General features: G+C 38.0%; 1 long non-coding RNA gene across 1 annotated transcript in view; it reads left to right on the top strand.

Annotated features, from left to right (window-relative positions):
* Nucleotides 1-17083, top strand: part of LOC141571896 (uncharacterized) — a 57761-nt gene that overhangs the window by 16099 nt on the left and 24579 nt on the right. The window contains exon 4 of the long non-coding RNA XR_012496948.1: nt 13149-13266. This is a non-coding gene — a long non-coding RNA (uncharacterized LOC141571896). The remainder of the gene's footprint in view (nt 1-13148; nt 13267-17083) is intronic.

Here is a 17083-nt window from a genome sequence, read left to right as displayed (position 1 = left end):
TATGGAAAGATAACCCTGGCAGCCACATGGAGGATGGCTGTGAGCAGAGAAAAGACTGGAGCAAAGGAGGCGACTTCAAGGCTGTCTCAGAAGTTCAATTACAACTGTGAAAACAGGGATCAATGAAATTAAAGCTCTGACAGGCCATTAGGAATAGAATCAGGAATAGCATTTAAATCTCTGTGCTCTTCTGTATGTTGTCCGCTGCCACATTAAACTTGCTCCCAAAAGGCTTTCAGAAAAGGCTTTCTCCCAAAAGAATGGGTGGCTAAACTACCTGTCAGGCTGCACATGACTTTAGTGACTTCTGATTTTTCCTTTACTTTTCTCCATTTGAATTTGGAAATTCGTGGCAACCATTTATGAGTAAAGTGTATTAGAAAGGTTGATATGTTAAAATCTAAGAGGAAAAAAAGTATTTACATCTTGATTATCTTAACTCTTACATAAGATATTATATTCTTCCCTTCTTTGCTTCCTATTTCTCATTCTCTCTTTCTCCTCCTCCCTCACCCTGAAAGTTATTTATTATTCCCATTAGCATTTGCTTTAGAAAAAGTAGTGTTTCTTTTGAGGTAAAAATAATCTTAGCTGTATATATTTGATGAGCTCAGTAATGCCTTCTTCAAAGCTAAAAACGTTCCACAGCTAACAGGCAAAAGTTTTGAATGTCTTGATGACAGAGATTTACAATTGTCTGATTTTATAAATATAGCATCAGGTACCATGACTAGAAAAAGAAAGACTGATGAATAATGATCATGGTTTGCCAAGAGGAGGAATGAATAAACAACAGCATAATTTAATTATTCTCACTATCAGCTTGTCTTATTTAAAGGTTTCCTGACTGAAGGAGGGCTTATTAGGTTCTTTGTTACAGTGCAGACAAAATGACATATTGGATTATTCACACCAGTGCTGAAAATTGATTTTATTTCCCCTACTTGCTGAATCCCAGACTAATGAGATTTGATGGTTACACAACTATAACTGTTGTCATGTAGCTTTACAATTACCAGAACTAGACTCTTTTATGAAAAAACAGCTGGTACACTGTTTTTTAATATTTGACATTTTTCTTTCTCTGCTCACTTTTCTTTAACCTTACCCAATTATGTTTTTTCGTCAATAGTATATGAAATAAGTAGCAGATTTTTCCCCATAAGAAGGTTTTTTAAAGATGAGACATTAAATATTGATATTACAAGTGTGATAGTACAAATGTATTCCTTCTGAAATTAGTAAGGATTAGTCACTTTCTGTTTTAGATTGAATTAAGTTAATATAACACAAACCCCCCTGTAGTAATTTATGATGTCTGTGGACATTCTGTTTAAGTGCAAAAATTCACAACTGGAATAGTGACTGACACTGGCAAAGACATTTGGAACGCCTTAAGCAAAAGTTTCCTTGAGCTATTTTGACATTTTGTTATTGCAGAATCATCAGCATTCCAAGCTTGCTTGCCAGTTTCTCTCCTTGTCTCATTCCAGCTTGTTCTTGATAGCAGTTGTGTGTTTTCTCTTTGCAGACCACAGTTATGTGGATTTTACCTTTGTCATGTGGTGTGGCTTGCTGATCTTCAGCAGAGCTGAGGTTTGACAAAACAAAGAATTCTTCACTGTGCATGTCATCAAATCCTTGAAAGTCAGGACTGTGTTTTGAGATTCTTTTGGATGCACATACCCTGTCTACTATACAGTCGACAAATGTATAGGAAGGATGGGCGTCACGGTTGGTAATCCTGGTAGATCAGGGGATGCTGCCGAGAGCATATGGTCCTCTGTGACCTGATGATTAATATCGAGTTGTTGGATGCTCAAGCCTAATAAGGCTACTCCAAGGTAACTGTATATTTGACAAAAAGCATTTTAAAGTTTAGTTTCTCTGAATATGTGGATGTTTATTTATATGTAAAAAATTAATTTACATTTATGATTTGCATATACAATGCAGACCAAATACAGGCTGTGGACTAAGGGTACAATGCTTTACACAATACCTAGAACACAATCAGTTCTAAAGAAATATTTGCGGAATGGAACAGATTTGAAACATAATATAAAAATCGGAAAGGCTCAGTCTCTTAAGTCAGTAAGTGCCATCTCCGTTGTTTGAAGTTTCCATGCATCTGTGTCTGTGGGACAATATTAACTCTTTGGAGGAAACTCACCTGCAGCGATGTGTAAATTCAATTCACTGGTGAGAGAGCTGTCTAGGTGCTATAATGAAGGAGCCCAACTTAAATGTTTCCAATGAAAAAGATCATCTGTAAACAGGCATTTAGTATTTTCTAAAAGCATATTGAAAAAAAGAAAGGAGCCATCACAATTACAAGTAGAAATAGGAATAAAGAGTAGACGGTTACCATGGAAGCTCTGCCTGGGAACAACACTATCGAAGAGAACTTTCAAGATTATCTAGTTCCACTCCACGGTACTAAAGGTGAGAGTTTTGAGAGTCAGGGACATCATTGCTTTCCTGGTGTTACTCAGGGAGGTAATTCCATCTTCCTTTCTCTTTGTGTCTTTGTATCTTTCTCTCTCTTTCACCACTTCGTTTACTCCATAAATATTTTTCAAATGCCTGCTCTGTGCCAATCACTGTCTAACATGTTAAAGAAATGGAGAAGACAGATAATTTTTCTACCATACCAAGAATCTAGAAAAAGGGGATTTGGAGAGAAAGAATTTAATTATGTAGTCTTTTAAAGTTTTCCAAGTATTTTTGCATAGCTAATTCTATATAACCATGACAAACTACTTTTAGTTATAAACACTAAACTTCCAATATTTCTTTGAAGGAGAGATCTGTGTTAGAAAGCATCTTCTATGTAAGAATAATCTGAGAATAATCATTGATCTGGCTCTCCAAATAGCATTTGAAACCGTGCAAGACCAGTGGAATTTAATACATGTTTCTTTTGTGGTATCAACCAGACTTTTAAAAATTGGGACCACATGAGCTAATCCTCCCTGAATCAGTTGGCCATTGAAGATTAAAATACTTTAACTATCAGGGATTTATCTCTAATGTGGTGTTACAGTGTCCAAGGCAGTTATCACATGCCAATCATCCAGCTAGGCAAGAAATGGCTGACCACACGTATAAACAAGGCCAACTTTACTCCTGGGTACTTTAAATATTTAGCCCAAAATGGATTCTTTGACTGGCCATGGAATCTCAGGGTTAAAACTTTTAGGGCGTCAGGGAGTAAGTCATGATATGCAACTCATTGTCCATAAGCAATGATCAGATGATATAATAACCTACTTAGAGACTTTCTGAGTAGCAACTACAAGTTTTGGAGTGGCAGTGACTGTAGCCAATAGTGAATGTTATCTGAGGAATAACTCCCCAATTGCTTGGGCAGGGGAGTTTGAACAGGGGCAGGATCTAAAGGCATAATGTGTTTGCTGATCTCCCCAACACGTATAACTATGGTTTGAAGGAGCTTACAATTTAGTGAGAGGAAACAAGAAATTTTAATGCACAGAGTATTTTTGCTGAAAGTAAGGTGACTTCTCATAGCCAGTGGATTAAAGAGCAGATGACTGAGAAACTTTCTGAAAGGTCAGATCTGATCTGAGTCCCAAAAGATGCATGCACATTGGCCACGTGATGAATGAGGGGAAGGGTGTTCTAAGGAGAAGAAACTATATGAACAAAGTTATGGAGGCACAAAAAATAATAATAATAAAGGTGATTATAGGGAACTACAATTTGTCTTAGTAAAGTGGGAAAAGCAGAGCAGAGACAGGAGATGAGAGGCTAGAGAATAACTGCATTCTCATGAAGAACCCATAGCAATAGATCTAGCTAATGATAACCTGAATTGGGATTGCAGAAGTTGGAATTGAGGAGATCATTTCTGCCCATGGAGACCAGGACCTCCTATTCACAGGGGTTGTCAGCAATTCAACTGGAAATAATGTAGGGGATCTGAATATGAAACCCCCAAATATGCCATTTTGGTATAAGGATTATTTTGAGCTGAAGACAATGAAGAAGCATTTCAAAAAAGCCATTTCCTTTTTCTCATTTGCCTAAAAGCAGGGCATAAATTTCCATTTGTAAAGATGTCTCATTCTCCTGTACCAGAAACAGGAGGACAACTCTTAGATTCAAAATCCTGAGTGACATCTCTACACTCTTAGCCCAGAGAGGAGAGGAAACTACATATTTAACCTTACTATAATAAGACTTATCTTCCATTATTTTCCCCTCATATACTTACCTTCTCACAGTGTCCTACCCCTAAAAGCCTAAACCCCTTTTCCATTGTCTTATCCCTTTCCCACAAATTCACTGTTTTCCTGTTAAGACGCTACATGAGCCCCAAGTTCTAACCACCCCTTTGAGTTACTCCTCTCTCTTGTGTGTATGCATGCTGCACATGTTAATATACTGTTTTTTATCTTGTTGGTCTGTCTTTTGTCAGTTTAATTTCCAGGGCCCCAGCCAGAGAACCTAGCAAGGTAGAGTCCTCCCCGCCCCCCCCGCCCCCACACACAAAGGCAATATCTTCTGATTTGGTTTCAGTCAAACTTTGCACTTAACCAACTTCAGAAATAATGAAGCCAAAGCGGTGCATTTTAAAGTCGACACTGGGAGTCAGTGCATCTTTTTTACCCAACCCAAGACTCATAGCTAAAGGAACATTCGGGAAGGACGTCTGCCCAGACTGTGCGGCATTCCTCTAGAAGGAGCCGTGCTGTAGGCTACAGTATGAATGATGCCTCCGGGAGTTGAGTAGTGCAAGTGCCCCTGTTTGGAACTGAATTGACTTTAACATGAGGAGAAACAAATTAAGCAGAGTTTCTAGCACTTTGACTTTCTTCAAAGCGTCAAAATTCCCCTCTTACAAACACTACCCGGTTGACAGAGACATGGAACTATTACATATCCTCTGTCTAGTGAGCTCAGTTTCCTCAGTAAAATGATGGTATTGTCTAAGATAATCACCAGGACCTTTTGTTTAAAAGAGTCTATGTTTATGGAAATTGATGCATTTTTTTATTGTTCACAGTTAGAGGAATTATAGTTCAGATAAATGCAAAGCACAGCTTCCCATCTCCATTGCTCTGCCTGTCCCCCCAAATGTTGACAATTTATAAGAAATTTCCTTAAAAATATATCTTTTTTTAAACAAATCAAGATATAATAGACATATAACATTATATTAGTATTAACTGTGCAACATGACTTGATTTATTTGTGTATATTGAAAAATGATCACCACAATAAGTCTAATTAACGTCCATCACCACACAGTTACAAATTTTTGTCTTGTGATGAGAACTTTCAAGATACACTCCTTTAGCAACTTTCAAATATACAATATAGTATTATTAACTATAGTCACCATGCTGTACATGACATCCCCAGGACATATTTATTTTATAAGTGGATGCACAACATGGTATCTTGAGACCATTAAGCCTGTTTTGGAAATGCAGCATGAAAGCTATCTGCGTTTGCTGTTTCAGGTGTAAGAGGCTGACTCCACTGAATCCCACTGCTGTAAATCCTGTTCTTACCCAGGAGTGGCCTGGCTTGCAATTATGTCATTATAGCGACTAGAGATGGTGATTTTATTTGAAGAATAAAATTGCATGAAGAGTTTCTGGTTCAAGGTGGATATTTTCTTTTCCTTGTCACCCATCTAACGGCTCTCCTCTGGGCGAGGAGAACTACCAGCCGGCGAACAGCATCAAAGACTGATTGTCTTCTGGGTCATTTTATTTTCTTGTCAGGTTGTGCTTTTGAATGGTTTTTCAAATATGGATAAATTCTCCCCTTTCTTAATGTTTCAGTTTAATTTTTTTCCCATTGTCCTGTTCAAGTGGAAAATTTTCCCTTGGCCCAGTTTTACTTTAAACTGCTAACGGGATGAAAAACACTCAGGCATTTCACTTGAGGCTCAGATGTCCCCCAACCCCATGTAAATTGGAAGGCCATTCGTCTTTGTTCCCACTCCTTCCCAGAGTGACGGTGGGCTAGGTGACATTTTAAAATTAGCTCACTTTGATTTATGAATGGGCTTTATTCTTTCACCTTCAATAAATGTGTTAATGCCATTTTCCTGTCATAGTTCTGGCAAGCCCTTCTGTTCATTGTTATGCAATTTTCCTGTGATGTGTATGGGTAGCAGTGAAGATTATATATGTGGTTGTTACGTGGAAATGAAATGATAAACTTTCTGTAGGCAATAGAAAATATCTGTGATAATCAAGTTAAGAACATACGAAAGTTGAACCATGAAGTAACTGAGACAACGTGAAGATGAAGGAAGAGCCCTTCTCGTGATAGCTCTTCATTTATTTCAAGAGAAGTAAGTTCCATGATACCTTAGGAGACCCCAAAGGATCTGGTCCCGTGTCACATTGTCTCCTACTCCTCTTCCCTTTTTCTCTCTACTTCAGTTATGCTGGCCTCCTTGCTGCTCCTTGGATATGCCAAGTATACGTTGCCTTAGGGCCTTTGCACTGGCTGTTGCAACAGCTGAAAGTCTCTTTGCTCACATATCTGGCTGGATAACTTCATCTTTCCTTCAAATCTTTGCTCAAATGTCATCTTCTCAATGACCTCCTCCCTGATTCCCTGTATAAATGGTAAGCCTGTCTTCTGCCTCTCACTCCCAATATTCCCTACCCTGTTCTACTTTTTCCTTTTCTCATAGCACTTACCTATTTATAAAATATTAAATTATCCATTGGGTCTGTTATTGACTGTCTCCTCTGGTAGGGGAATCCCCCATGAGAACAGGGAGCTTGTCCTGTTTTGTTCACTGATCTATCGCAGGTTATTAAAACAGGGCCTGGCACGGAGTGGGTCCTCAGGAAATATTTGTTGAATAAAAGAAATACATGAGCTAGGGAAGTCTTTACTGTCAGCACTCCCTGTTTGATCCCTACCCCCTCTCTCATCCTATATTTGTTTTTAAACATTCTTTTTTATTTAAAATGACTTATTGAACATCAATATTTCCCCATAGACTGCAGATGCCCCTAGCACAGGACCATATCAATTTTATTTTATTTTGTATCCCCAACATTTGCATAATACTATGAAAACAATAGATGTGATGTGGATGCTGTTAAATTGTGAGGACGTTTGTTATCTATTTCCTGGATAAGTGATTTATTTCACAACTTTATTTTAGTCTTAAGTTCTATGCTATGGCTGTAATTCAGGATAATTTGTACTGTCTCTTCTAGGTCATTAGGAATGTGTCAGTGACACCCTAGACCAGATCTCTGGAAATGCTACCATCTCACCAACATCTTAAAATGATCAGAAGAAAATAATCTTTAATGTGCATGTGGAAAGGTTGCTTAATGAGTTAATGAATTTGGACATAATAATTTTTTCCCCAAATAGTATTTCACAGGAAATCCTGGAAGAGATTCAATAGTCTTCCACACCCTCTAATCTAAAGTAGTTCTTAATGACACTCTTTCATATTGTCTTGTTTTGTTTTCTTAATGCACTTACCACTCACAATATTACACTTTCTTGTTGGGTATTTTCTCTTCACTATGATGATAAGTTCCATGAGAGGATGTAATAGTATTCTAGGGCTGCTAAAACAAACTATCACACACTTGGTGGCTTCAAACACCAGAATGTATTCTAGCACAGCTCTGGAGCCAGAAGTCTGAAGTCAAGGTCTTGGTGCTGCTGCGTTCCCTCTGAAGGCCCCAGGGGGCATCCTTGCCTCTTCCAGCCTGTGGGGGCTGCTGGCAGTCTGTGGCATTGCATGGCTCCCCCGCTCATCCCTCCAATCTCCGCCTCTGTCTTCCGGTAGCCTTCTCCCCAGTGTTTTCCTCAGTGTCTGTCTTTCTATTTCCTCTTCTCTTCTGAGCACATCCTTGGATTTAGTGTCCATCCTAATGCAGATGATCTAATCCTGAGGTCAGATCCTTTACTTGATTACCTCTGCAAAGACCCTTTTCCCAAATAGGTTGAATTTACATGCTACAGGTATACATTTGGAGGGCCACTGTTCAACCCACTATAGGGGGCTGACTATGTTAATTAATGCTGTATTCCCAGTACGTAGGGTCATTCCTTAGAGATACAGAGGATGCTCAATAAATATTTGTTGAATGATATAAGGAAAAAAAGGGCATGACATGCATTGGATCCCTAGACTTCCTGGCAAATACCAAATAAAATGGCCATGTGGTTGTTAGAATCCCACAGGGTTCGGCAGAAGATCCTTTTGAGGATGTCAAAGGGCAAAAACCTTTAAAGCAAAGCCAATTCAGTCTTTGAAATTCAAACCCTTCAACTCACTTCTTTCTTTTTCCTGCTGCTTCAGGGCTCAAAGAGGACAACCACCAAGAACATCAAAAAATAGTCTGGTGCGAATGGTTAATTGTTCCTGGGAGAGAATTAATAATTGCATGTAGTAAATGGTGTACAAAGAGAAAAGGGGAAAAACATACGTGCAGGCAGTAGGTTCTAGGTTGCCTTCTCTAAAGCTGCCACTGTCTGTACTCAGCTTTGCATCAGGCACAGTTAGGTCATCTGGATATGGAATGTGGTTTCCAGTCCAGGTGACTTCCCCTCTAGTTATAAAACCAACATATGTAAAAGAACCTCAAATGTGTTTAGTCTGTACTTATTCTGCATTGTATGTCAGAGCCTGAGTACAGGACAATTAAGAAAAAAGATTATAACGAGAACAGCAACTTAAGAAAACATAGGGCTTTAGCAGGTCCTGAAAGGATGGTTAATATATAACTATATGAAAACTTTCCTAAGGAGGGAAGATGATGAGGGAAGACGTGAAGGCAGGGCTGTGCATGGCATATTGAAGATGTACGCAGCACAGCTCTGAGTCTGTGAGGAAACAAAGGTCAATCCAGAGAGGACAGGGTGCTGGAGTGTGTCATGGGAAATCAGGTCAGGTACACGAGGTGAAGAGAAAAGACAGCAGATTCATTTTTAAAAATAGGCTTTCTTTCTAGTTGAAGATGATCAGAACTCATTTTTTTGCCTCAGCTTGTTCTTTCACCTCCTAATATGCTCTCTCTGACAGTGAGCCTCTGAGAAAAGAAAAAAAGAAATGTCTTCACTTGTTTTAATCAGATGAATTTTACTATCATGCTTTTTTTTAAAGCCATAACCATTGAGTAATCGTTAACTGTTAACTTTTCAGCATTTTGCCCTCTAAATAGCATCATAGGTCACATTCTGCTTTTTATCTTAAGAGTTTTTCCAATTCTCTTGTGATTTTTTTTCCTCTCTCAAATGTCTATTTTATTAAATGCAGTAGTATAGCAATTCCTGTTTCCTGTCATGTTAGATTTAGTTCCTTAAAAGCACTTGGCCATAACCAATTCTACTTCTGGAAATTTGTGTAAGGCTTTAATGTTCCTTAGAATGGATTTCAGTCGTTTGTTGCCTATTCAGTGGCATCATATTTGAAATGAATGAAAACTTCTATTGTATTCCCAGATAGTAAGAGATCATTGGCATTAGTTTAATGGTAATCCTTTTTACATAGTGCCTTGGAAGCTAAATTTTTCAACTATCTCTTAATTATTTAAGCACTGGAGCTGAAGAATAATCAAAGAAATATCCTGAACAAGTACTCCATCTTTGGATTTGTTTATTTCAACCTCCTTAAGCTTTCAAAAGAATCTGAAGTGCAAATGCTCTAAGAATCATTAAAATAAGAGGACAAGTAAAAGAGCCAATTGAGAAAATGATTAGAGATGACTGTATCTGGAATTTAGACTTAGTTTTGTATTAAAATTGAATGCAAAATGGCAAGCCAAAGCAAAATACAATATAAGAGATACAGCTCTCATTTGATAAAAGGAAAAATGAACCAAATCTCTTTTAATCAGTAGAGATGGACTTTTGTTCTGGAACTAATCTATTGCCTAAGTCAAGGAAAATTGAACATTTTGGATGATATATCAATAATTTCTTAAAAGATGCAGGAATATTCTTCATTTGGCCATTTATTGTGCCACTGATGAATAAAAACAAAGGATGTGATATTAAATTCTATGTTAAATGTTTTTATATTGAAAGAGAAGGGGACTAACATTTAATAAGTTGTAGCAGACACAGTGCTAATTACCTATCAAATGTCAATTCTCACTTTTTTGTGAAAGAACCTGGGGCTGGGTGCCTAACTGAAAAACTAGATTTTCCCACTCTACTTGCAGTTAGGTATGGTAGTATGACTAAGTTCTGATCAGTGAGATGTAAATGTAAATTACTTCTGGGAAGTCTCCCTAGAAGGGAGGGATGAATTCTTCCCCTATTGTTTCCAGCAGCCATCTTCACCATGAGGTGACTTTCAGGATTGAAAATAGAAGGTGTCTGGGCCCCTGAAGACTTCTGGAGGTGACATACCAGCCCTGGACTGCCTACCTCTGGACTTCTTTTTTGTAGGAGAATAAACCCTTCTGTGGTTCATCCACTGGAGTTGGGTCTCTTTTGCTAGCAGCCAAATTACGTTATTATTAATAACTGACATATATGCCCATCTGGTATTAGTTGCTTTTCAAATGTTATGTCTAAACTGTTTCTACTCCCCTTTGAGTCAGACATTACTGACTTAGAGCCTTTGAGGACCTGGCTGAGGTCATATGATTCTGTAGGAGAGTGAGCATTTGAACTTAACTCACGTCTGTCTGTGTTCGAATGCTAATCTGAGTTATCCAGTACACTTGTGATATGACCTGAAGGCTTGCTACAATGGCTGAGCTTAGAAGATCTGGTGTCTCTCTCGAGCTTTCCTTTTTGAATTGCAGTTGTTATAGTGTTCTTGGCAGTGTTAAGAGGAAGCATGGAAAGAGCTTTGTTTGGTTATAATCAGAGCTTAAATGTAGAATCCACATCCTTTGCCACCCATGTGTTGCAGACATGACAAAAGAGACTCTCAAAAGGAAGAGGGAATGGAGGATGACAGCATCAGGAACCCATGCATTTGCAGCACCTTTTCTTAAGCTCTGCAAACAGCCCTGGAGTGTCTCTAATTTTATTTTGCGAAGTGAGGTGGTATTGCTTATATAAACCCTTCCTCCTCTCCGCCAAGAATGTTGTATTGCCTGATGGACTGAATGATTTATAAAAAGGCCTGAGGGAAGAAGAAGGATTCTGGCTAAAAAGTTGACTGTTAGAGAACTGCTTTCTAAAGTCCATGATTCTACTAAAAAACCGTGGTCAAAATCTTTCTTCCCGCCCCACCCTTCTTCCCCAGAGGTGTCCTTAGTACAAGCCCCGTACAGTCCTTGACCACCTTATTGCAAAAACCTGCCACTGGCCTCCCTCTGCGGGTCTCTGGCCTACACCAGGCACTTGTGTGCACCTCCACTGGTGTCCCCTTTTCCAACCTAAATAGAAATCTGTTGTTCCCCTTCCTGACAAATTTCTGATAAATCCCATTATCTTCAGGGGGGAGCCCAGACTCCTTGGCCTGTCATCTTGTCCCTTCATTTCTAGTCCTACCTTTTTATTGCTTCATCCCTGCCTTCTAATGTTCATCTCCCGTAGGTTGCATTGAACATCCCGTGCTGCAGCATTCTCTATTACACCCAGCGGTTTTTGGCTAATGAGTTCTGACAATATACCATTAGCACCAGGCCATTCTGGAATTTAACTTACATCGCCCTGTTATAATGTGTCTGAGTCCCATATCCCAAAGGTCTTACCTTTGTTATAAAGGTGCCAGTGTTACTTTTATTTCTCCCCTTTCTCCCATTCTCTCTAGTCATTCACGGAGGGCTGTGGCTTCTCATAGTGTGAGCTTGTTTCTGTCAACATTGGGTAATATTTGCAATATAAGGGTGTCACGGAACAACCTTGAGGCACTGCCTCCTATTCATTCTTTTCCCAGCTGAGTTGGCAGTATTGCTAAGTAAGACTAAGTTGGCAGCATTTGCTCTTTTGGTATTCCCTAAAGATTTTGTTTTCTCAGTGTATAGATAACATACATTTTCTTCAGTTTTCAGTGTCTCAGCTTCATTATGTATTACCCTCTTGCCAAAAAAAAAGTGATTCGGTAACTCTCTAACCTTAGTAATGAAGCCACAAAGACTGCTCTAAATTTAGCCTCTTTGTTGGACTGAGAGGTGGCTTCCTTTTGAGGGCGTTCAAGTGTCCTATTGTCCCCCATGCCCTCCAGTTCAGGAGAGTGTAACCTTTTTCTTTTTGGATGTCACAGCTCTCTGGGGTTATTTTAAATATTTGTTGAAGAAAGATGAGCCCAGAGCACTCACCTCCCCTCATTGCTTCTCTCACGCTCCTCTATGTGGGTAATTTCGAAATCTGTCTCTCTGACATTGGTATCAAGCTCCCGATGCCTATCTCACAACTGATTGGGCATTTCCACCAAGATATCCTGTTGGGATTTAAAATTTAATGTCTAAAAACAAACTTTCATCATCCCATACAACAAATGATCTATTCTTCAGAGGCACATATATTTATTGATGGAGCCACCTTGGTCATAATTTTCTAGGCAATTTCATGAGCCTCTTTCTCATATCAAACCAAAATATACTGCCCTATAACTTTGGCTTATTGATGCTCTCTAGATGTTCCATGTTACCTCAATTCGATTCTTCAGTATATTTTTATAGGTTCTGTTCTTCATCAAGATCTCTTAAAATATTCTCAGAACCAAACAAAATAGGAAGGTTACCAAAGAATATATAGAGAAATTGTTATCTCTCTCGGTTGGGACAATATGTTTTTTCTAATGCAGTCTTAGTTTGTATTTTTATTTTTGGGGAGCAGCCATGTCAGACTTGTTCATAAGAGATCAAGTAAAACCACTGAATCTTTGTTCACATGAACTGTCGTCAATACATTCTCCACCTACATTCCATGATGTCAGAAATCTTTGTCTGCTTTGCTTATTCCTCTGTCAGTTCCTGGGACACTGTTGCTCAACAAATATCTATTGAATGAATGGATGCATTGCATAATTGTAGTTTTGAAATGGACTAAGAATTTTACCTTTTTTATATGAATTACATCTAATTGGTTTTTTCAAAGTCTAGAAGTGGGCCCTTGAAGCAGATTCTTTTCTCTCTAAATGAGACAATATGGACTAAAAAAAATATGGGTAAAGTCCTGATGCCTCCTCTTATGCCTCTTGTTTTTCTGATGCCCAGTGGAGAAGAAAGGAAAGGATCCCTGGCTAAAGAAGAAAGATCAAGGTCATCCTTTCTCACCTGTCCAAAGAGGCTTTGGTGAACACTGATGATGGAGATGGCTTCCAAAAGTCTGCAAGTACTGAAGAAACTGCCTTTATTTTTGCAAGGGGAGGGGAAGATGGCATTTCTTTGAGCAAGTCTTAGTAGATGTAATGGTAGAAGTACCAAGTGGACATGTATCCTGCTGCCTAGGGAGAATGCTCTTCTAGGGAGAAGGCCATTATCTCCCCCTTTTATGGGGCTTGCGGGCTGTAGTCAGATTTTCACAGACACCCAGTATTCATGGGCCAGCCTGCTCAGGCAGGCACAAAACAGCCTGCATTCCTTTCAGATACACAGCTCAATGTCAACCAACATTTACATTTCAGACAGCACTGGCAACTAAACTTTGGACAATTCTATTTCCTCATTCCCTTTTTGAAGTCTATGGACCAATTAACACCTCTTAATTATTTTTAAAACTCTCTTGACTCTCAAAGTCCACTGGTTTGTAAGATAAATAGTTACACTTATCTCAAGAAAAACTGCTTATTTTCTAAGTGGGTTGAATCAGCCAACTTGACTCCTAAAACCTAGAGGCTTTTTAAAGGGATATTCTGGTGAAAAAGAAAGGTTATTACTAAGTGGCATTTGCTTTCAGGGCTCAAGATACAGAAGAAGGGGATTGCCTTGTGAATTGCTACTAAAACAGAATCTGTTGTTTCACCAGGTGGAAAACTCTTTGAACTCTAAGTGTGCCCTTCAACAAATAAGCATTTGCCCTTACAGCTGCATTACATTTTTCTTAATGGCAAAAGGAATTTTTTCCCTAGAAACACAGGTACTATCATCCTTTCTCTCAGGAAGGGGTGGGTGTCCACAAAAACTTGCGTGACAGCACTGAGCTGAGGGAAACTTCAATGAAAGAAAGGGACGCGATTGCTCAAGACCTAGGTTAGAAGGAGATATGGTGGTTAATTTTATGTGTCAACTTGTTTGGGCCACAGTGCCCAGATGTGTGGTCAAAGCATCATTCTGGATGCTTTTGTGAAGGTGTCTTTAGATACATTTTGCAAATGTATAGTGCATGTATTCTCATTGTAGTATCACACAGAACGGTTTCGCTTCCCTAAAATCTCCATGCTCTGCCTACTCATCCCTCCCTTCCGCCAACCCTTGGCAGTCGCTGATCTTTTTACTGTCTCCATAGTTTTGCCTTTTCCAGATGTCATATAGTTGGAATCATACAGTATGCAGCCTTTTCAGGTTGACTTTCTTCACTTTGTATATTTACGTTTCCTTTATGTCTTTTCAGGGCTTGATAGCTCATTTCTTTTCAAGCACTGAATAATATGCCATTGTCTGGATATACCACCATTTATTTTTCCATTCGCCTACTGAAGGACTCTTAGTTGCTTCCAAGTTTTGGCAAATATAAATAAAGCTGCTATGAACATCTGTGTGTAGGTTTTGTGTGGCTATGTTTTCAATTTATTTGGGTAGCTGCCAATTGGTATGATTGCTAGATTGAACGGTAATTTGTGTTACTTTCATAAAACACTACCAAACTGTCTTCCAAAGTGGCTGTACCAAGTTATATTCCCACCAGCGATGAATAAGAGTTGCTGTTGTTTCACATCCTTGCCAGTATGTGGTGCAGGATGTGTAGTGGTATCTCACTGTTTTTTTAAATTTGCATTTTCCTTGTGATATATAATGCAGAGCATCTTTTTGTAGGCTTGTTTGCCATCTGTATATTTTGTTTGGGGAGATGTCTGTTTAGCTTTATTGCCCATTTTTAAATTGGGTTGTTTGTTTTCTTATTGTTGAGTTTTAAGTGTTCTTTGCATAATTTGAATAACAGCCCTTTTTCAGACATTAAGGCTTTTTGTACAGAAATGTTTGCTTTATTATTAATTCTTTATTCTGGATTGTGTATCCCATCAATTAATTATGATTGAACAACCACAACATCAAAAATGTCAGCTGCAATGAAAAAGGAGGTAAACCTGACTTTGCCAAATTTAGAAAAGTTTTGCATAAGAAGGTGTGGGTGTGGCAAAAAGTAGGGTAAATGAAACAAATTAGTCTTTTAAAAAAATGTGATGTTAAAATAAAATTGCCTCTCTAATGAAGCAAATGACACAATTTAGCTTGGGATTTTTTTTTTTTTTTGTAAGTTGGAAAATCACAGTTTTCTGTCCTGTTTTAAATTGGGATCTTTCAATTCCAACTAGGGTATTCCCAAGACACTTTAACGAGAGAATTTTTATGAAGCAGTTTTTTGTTTTGTTTTATCAACTTACAAGATTAGTTTTACCTAGGTTTAACTATGTCATGCTTTCTCTTTTCTTCTATCTCAGCAGAAACATACTTTATCAAAAGCCAAAATAGACCAAATGTAGGCTATGCTTTTTAAAAAGGTGGATTTGGAATATTAACAAATTAGTTTTATAATTTTAATTCGTTTCAAGTTTAAACACTGAAGTGATTGAGTGAGTGGGCTTTCACTGAGATTAGTAGTCCATTTCGATTTATCTTATTTTGGAATACTTGAGCATGTAGTGTCTGTAGCAAAAATATGACAGATACCATGTTTCCCTGAAAATAAGACCTAGCCAGACCATCAGCTCTAATGTGTCTTTTGGAGCAAAAATTAATATAAGACCCGGTCTTATTTTAATATAAGACCAGGTCATATAATACAATGTAATATAATGTAATTAATATAACAATATATATAATATAACAATATTAATTACATTATAATATTATTATAATTTTAATAATATGATGTAAATAATATAATATTTTATATTATAATGTAAATAATATAATATAATATAATATAATATAATATAATATAATACCGGGTCTTATATTAATTTTTGCTCCAAAAGACTCATTAGAACTGATGGTCCAGCTAGATCTTATTTTGGGGGGAACACGGTACACTTTAATGCTTTATTTTGGCAACATATTGTTGTCTTGTACTGTCATTTACCTTTCTAAGGTTTCATCTCTACAGCAGAAAGAAAAACCCTTGTACATTAGTCAAGGCTTTCTAGAGAAACAGAATAGTATAATTTACAAATAGAGATTTACTTTGAGGGGCTGATTACAAAGAATTGTGGGAGTTACCAAGTCTGAAATCTGTGGGGCAGGCTGGGTGGCTGAAAATTCAGGTGAGATTTGATGAAATCTCGCATCTGAAATCTGGGGCAGACCAACAGACTGAAAATGCAGGCAGAATTTCTATGCTGCAATCTTGAGGCAGAATTCCTTCTTCTTACCTTCCATTACTGTTCTTAAGGCCTTCGAACATGGCAAGAGACTCAGTCACATTCTGAAGGGTAATCTGCTTTATGTAATGTCAACTGATTATAAATGTTAATCACATCTAAAAAACACCTTCCCAGCAACATCTGAACTGGTGTTTGACCAAGCAACTGGGCACCGTAGCCCAGCCCACTGACAAAACTAACCATCACACTTTGAAAACAGGAATTATAGATTCTTTGTGTTTACCACAGTGTTTATTGTCTATTGAGTAAATGTGTCCTGAGTAAATACATACTGGTTAAATGAATACTGGAAGTAAATATTACCTTAGTTTGTCTTCTGAAAATTACATACATTACTTCATAAATGAATATGCCAGTAGTATCTAGATATAATTTTTAAATATTAAATGTCTGGATAGGCAATTCCAGCATCGGTTCTTTAAAAATTAGCCTCAAATAAGTTCAATGAAAAGAAACAGCATTTTCAGAGATGAGAACAACATGAACAATTGAAGGCACGAAAGAGGTTCGTGTGTTTGAAGGACATCGAGGAGACTGATGGGGCTTGAGGGAGGAGGGCGTGGGAGTGCTCCTAGTAAAACGGACCCTGTAAAGGATAATGATAATTAC

This window comes from Rhinolophus sinicus, linkage group LG05 (assembly GCF_036562045.2).
Source record: "Rhinolophus sinicus isolate RSC01 linkage group LG05, ASM3656204v1, whole genome shotgun sequence".
Lineage (NCBI taxonomy): Eukaryota > Metazoa > Chordata > Mammalia > Chiroptera > Rhinolophidae > Rhinolophus > Rhinolophus sinicus.
Note: the sequence above shows the minus strand (reverse complement) of the source record. Positions and strands in the feature narration are given on the sequence as shown.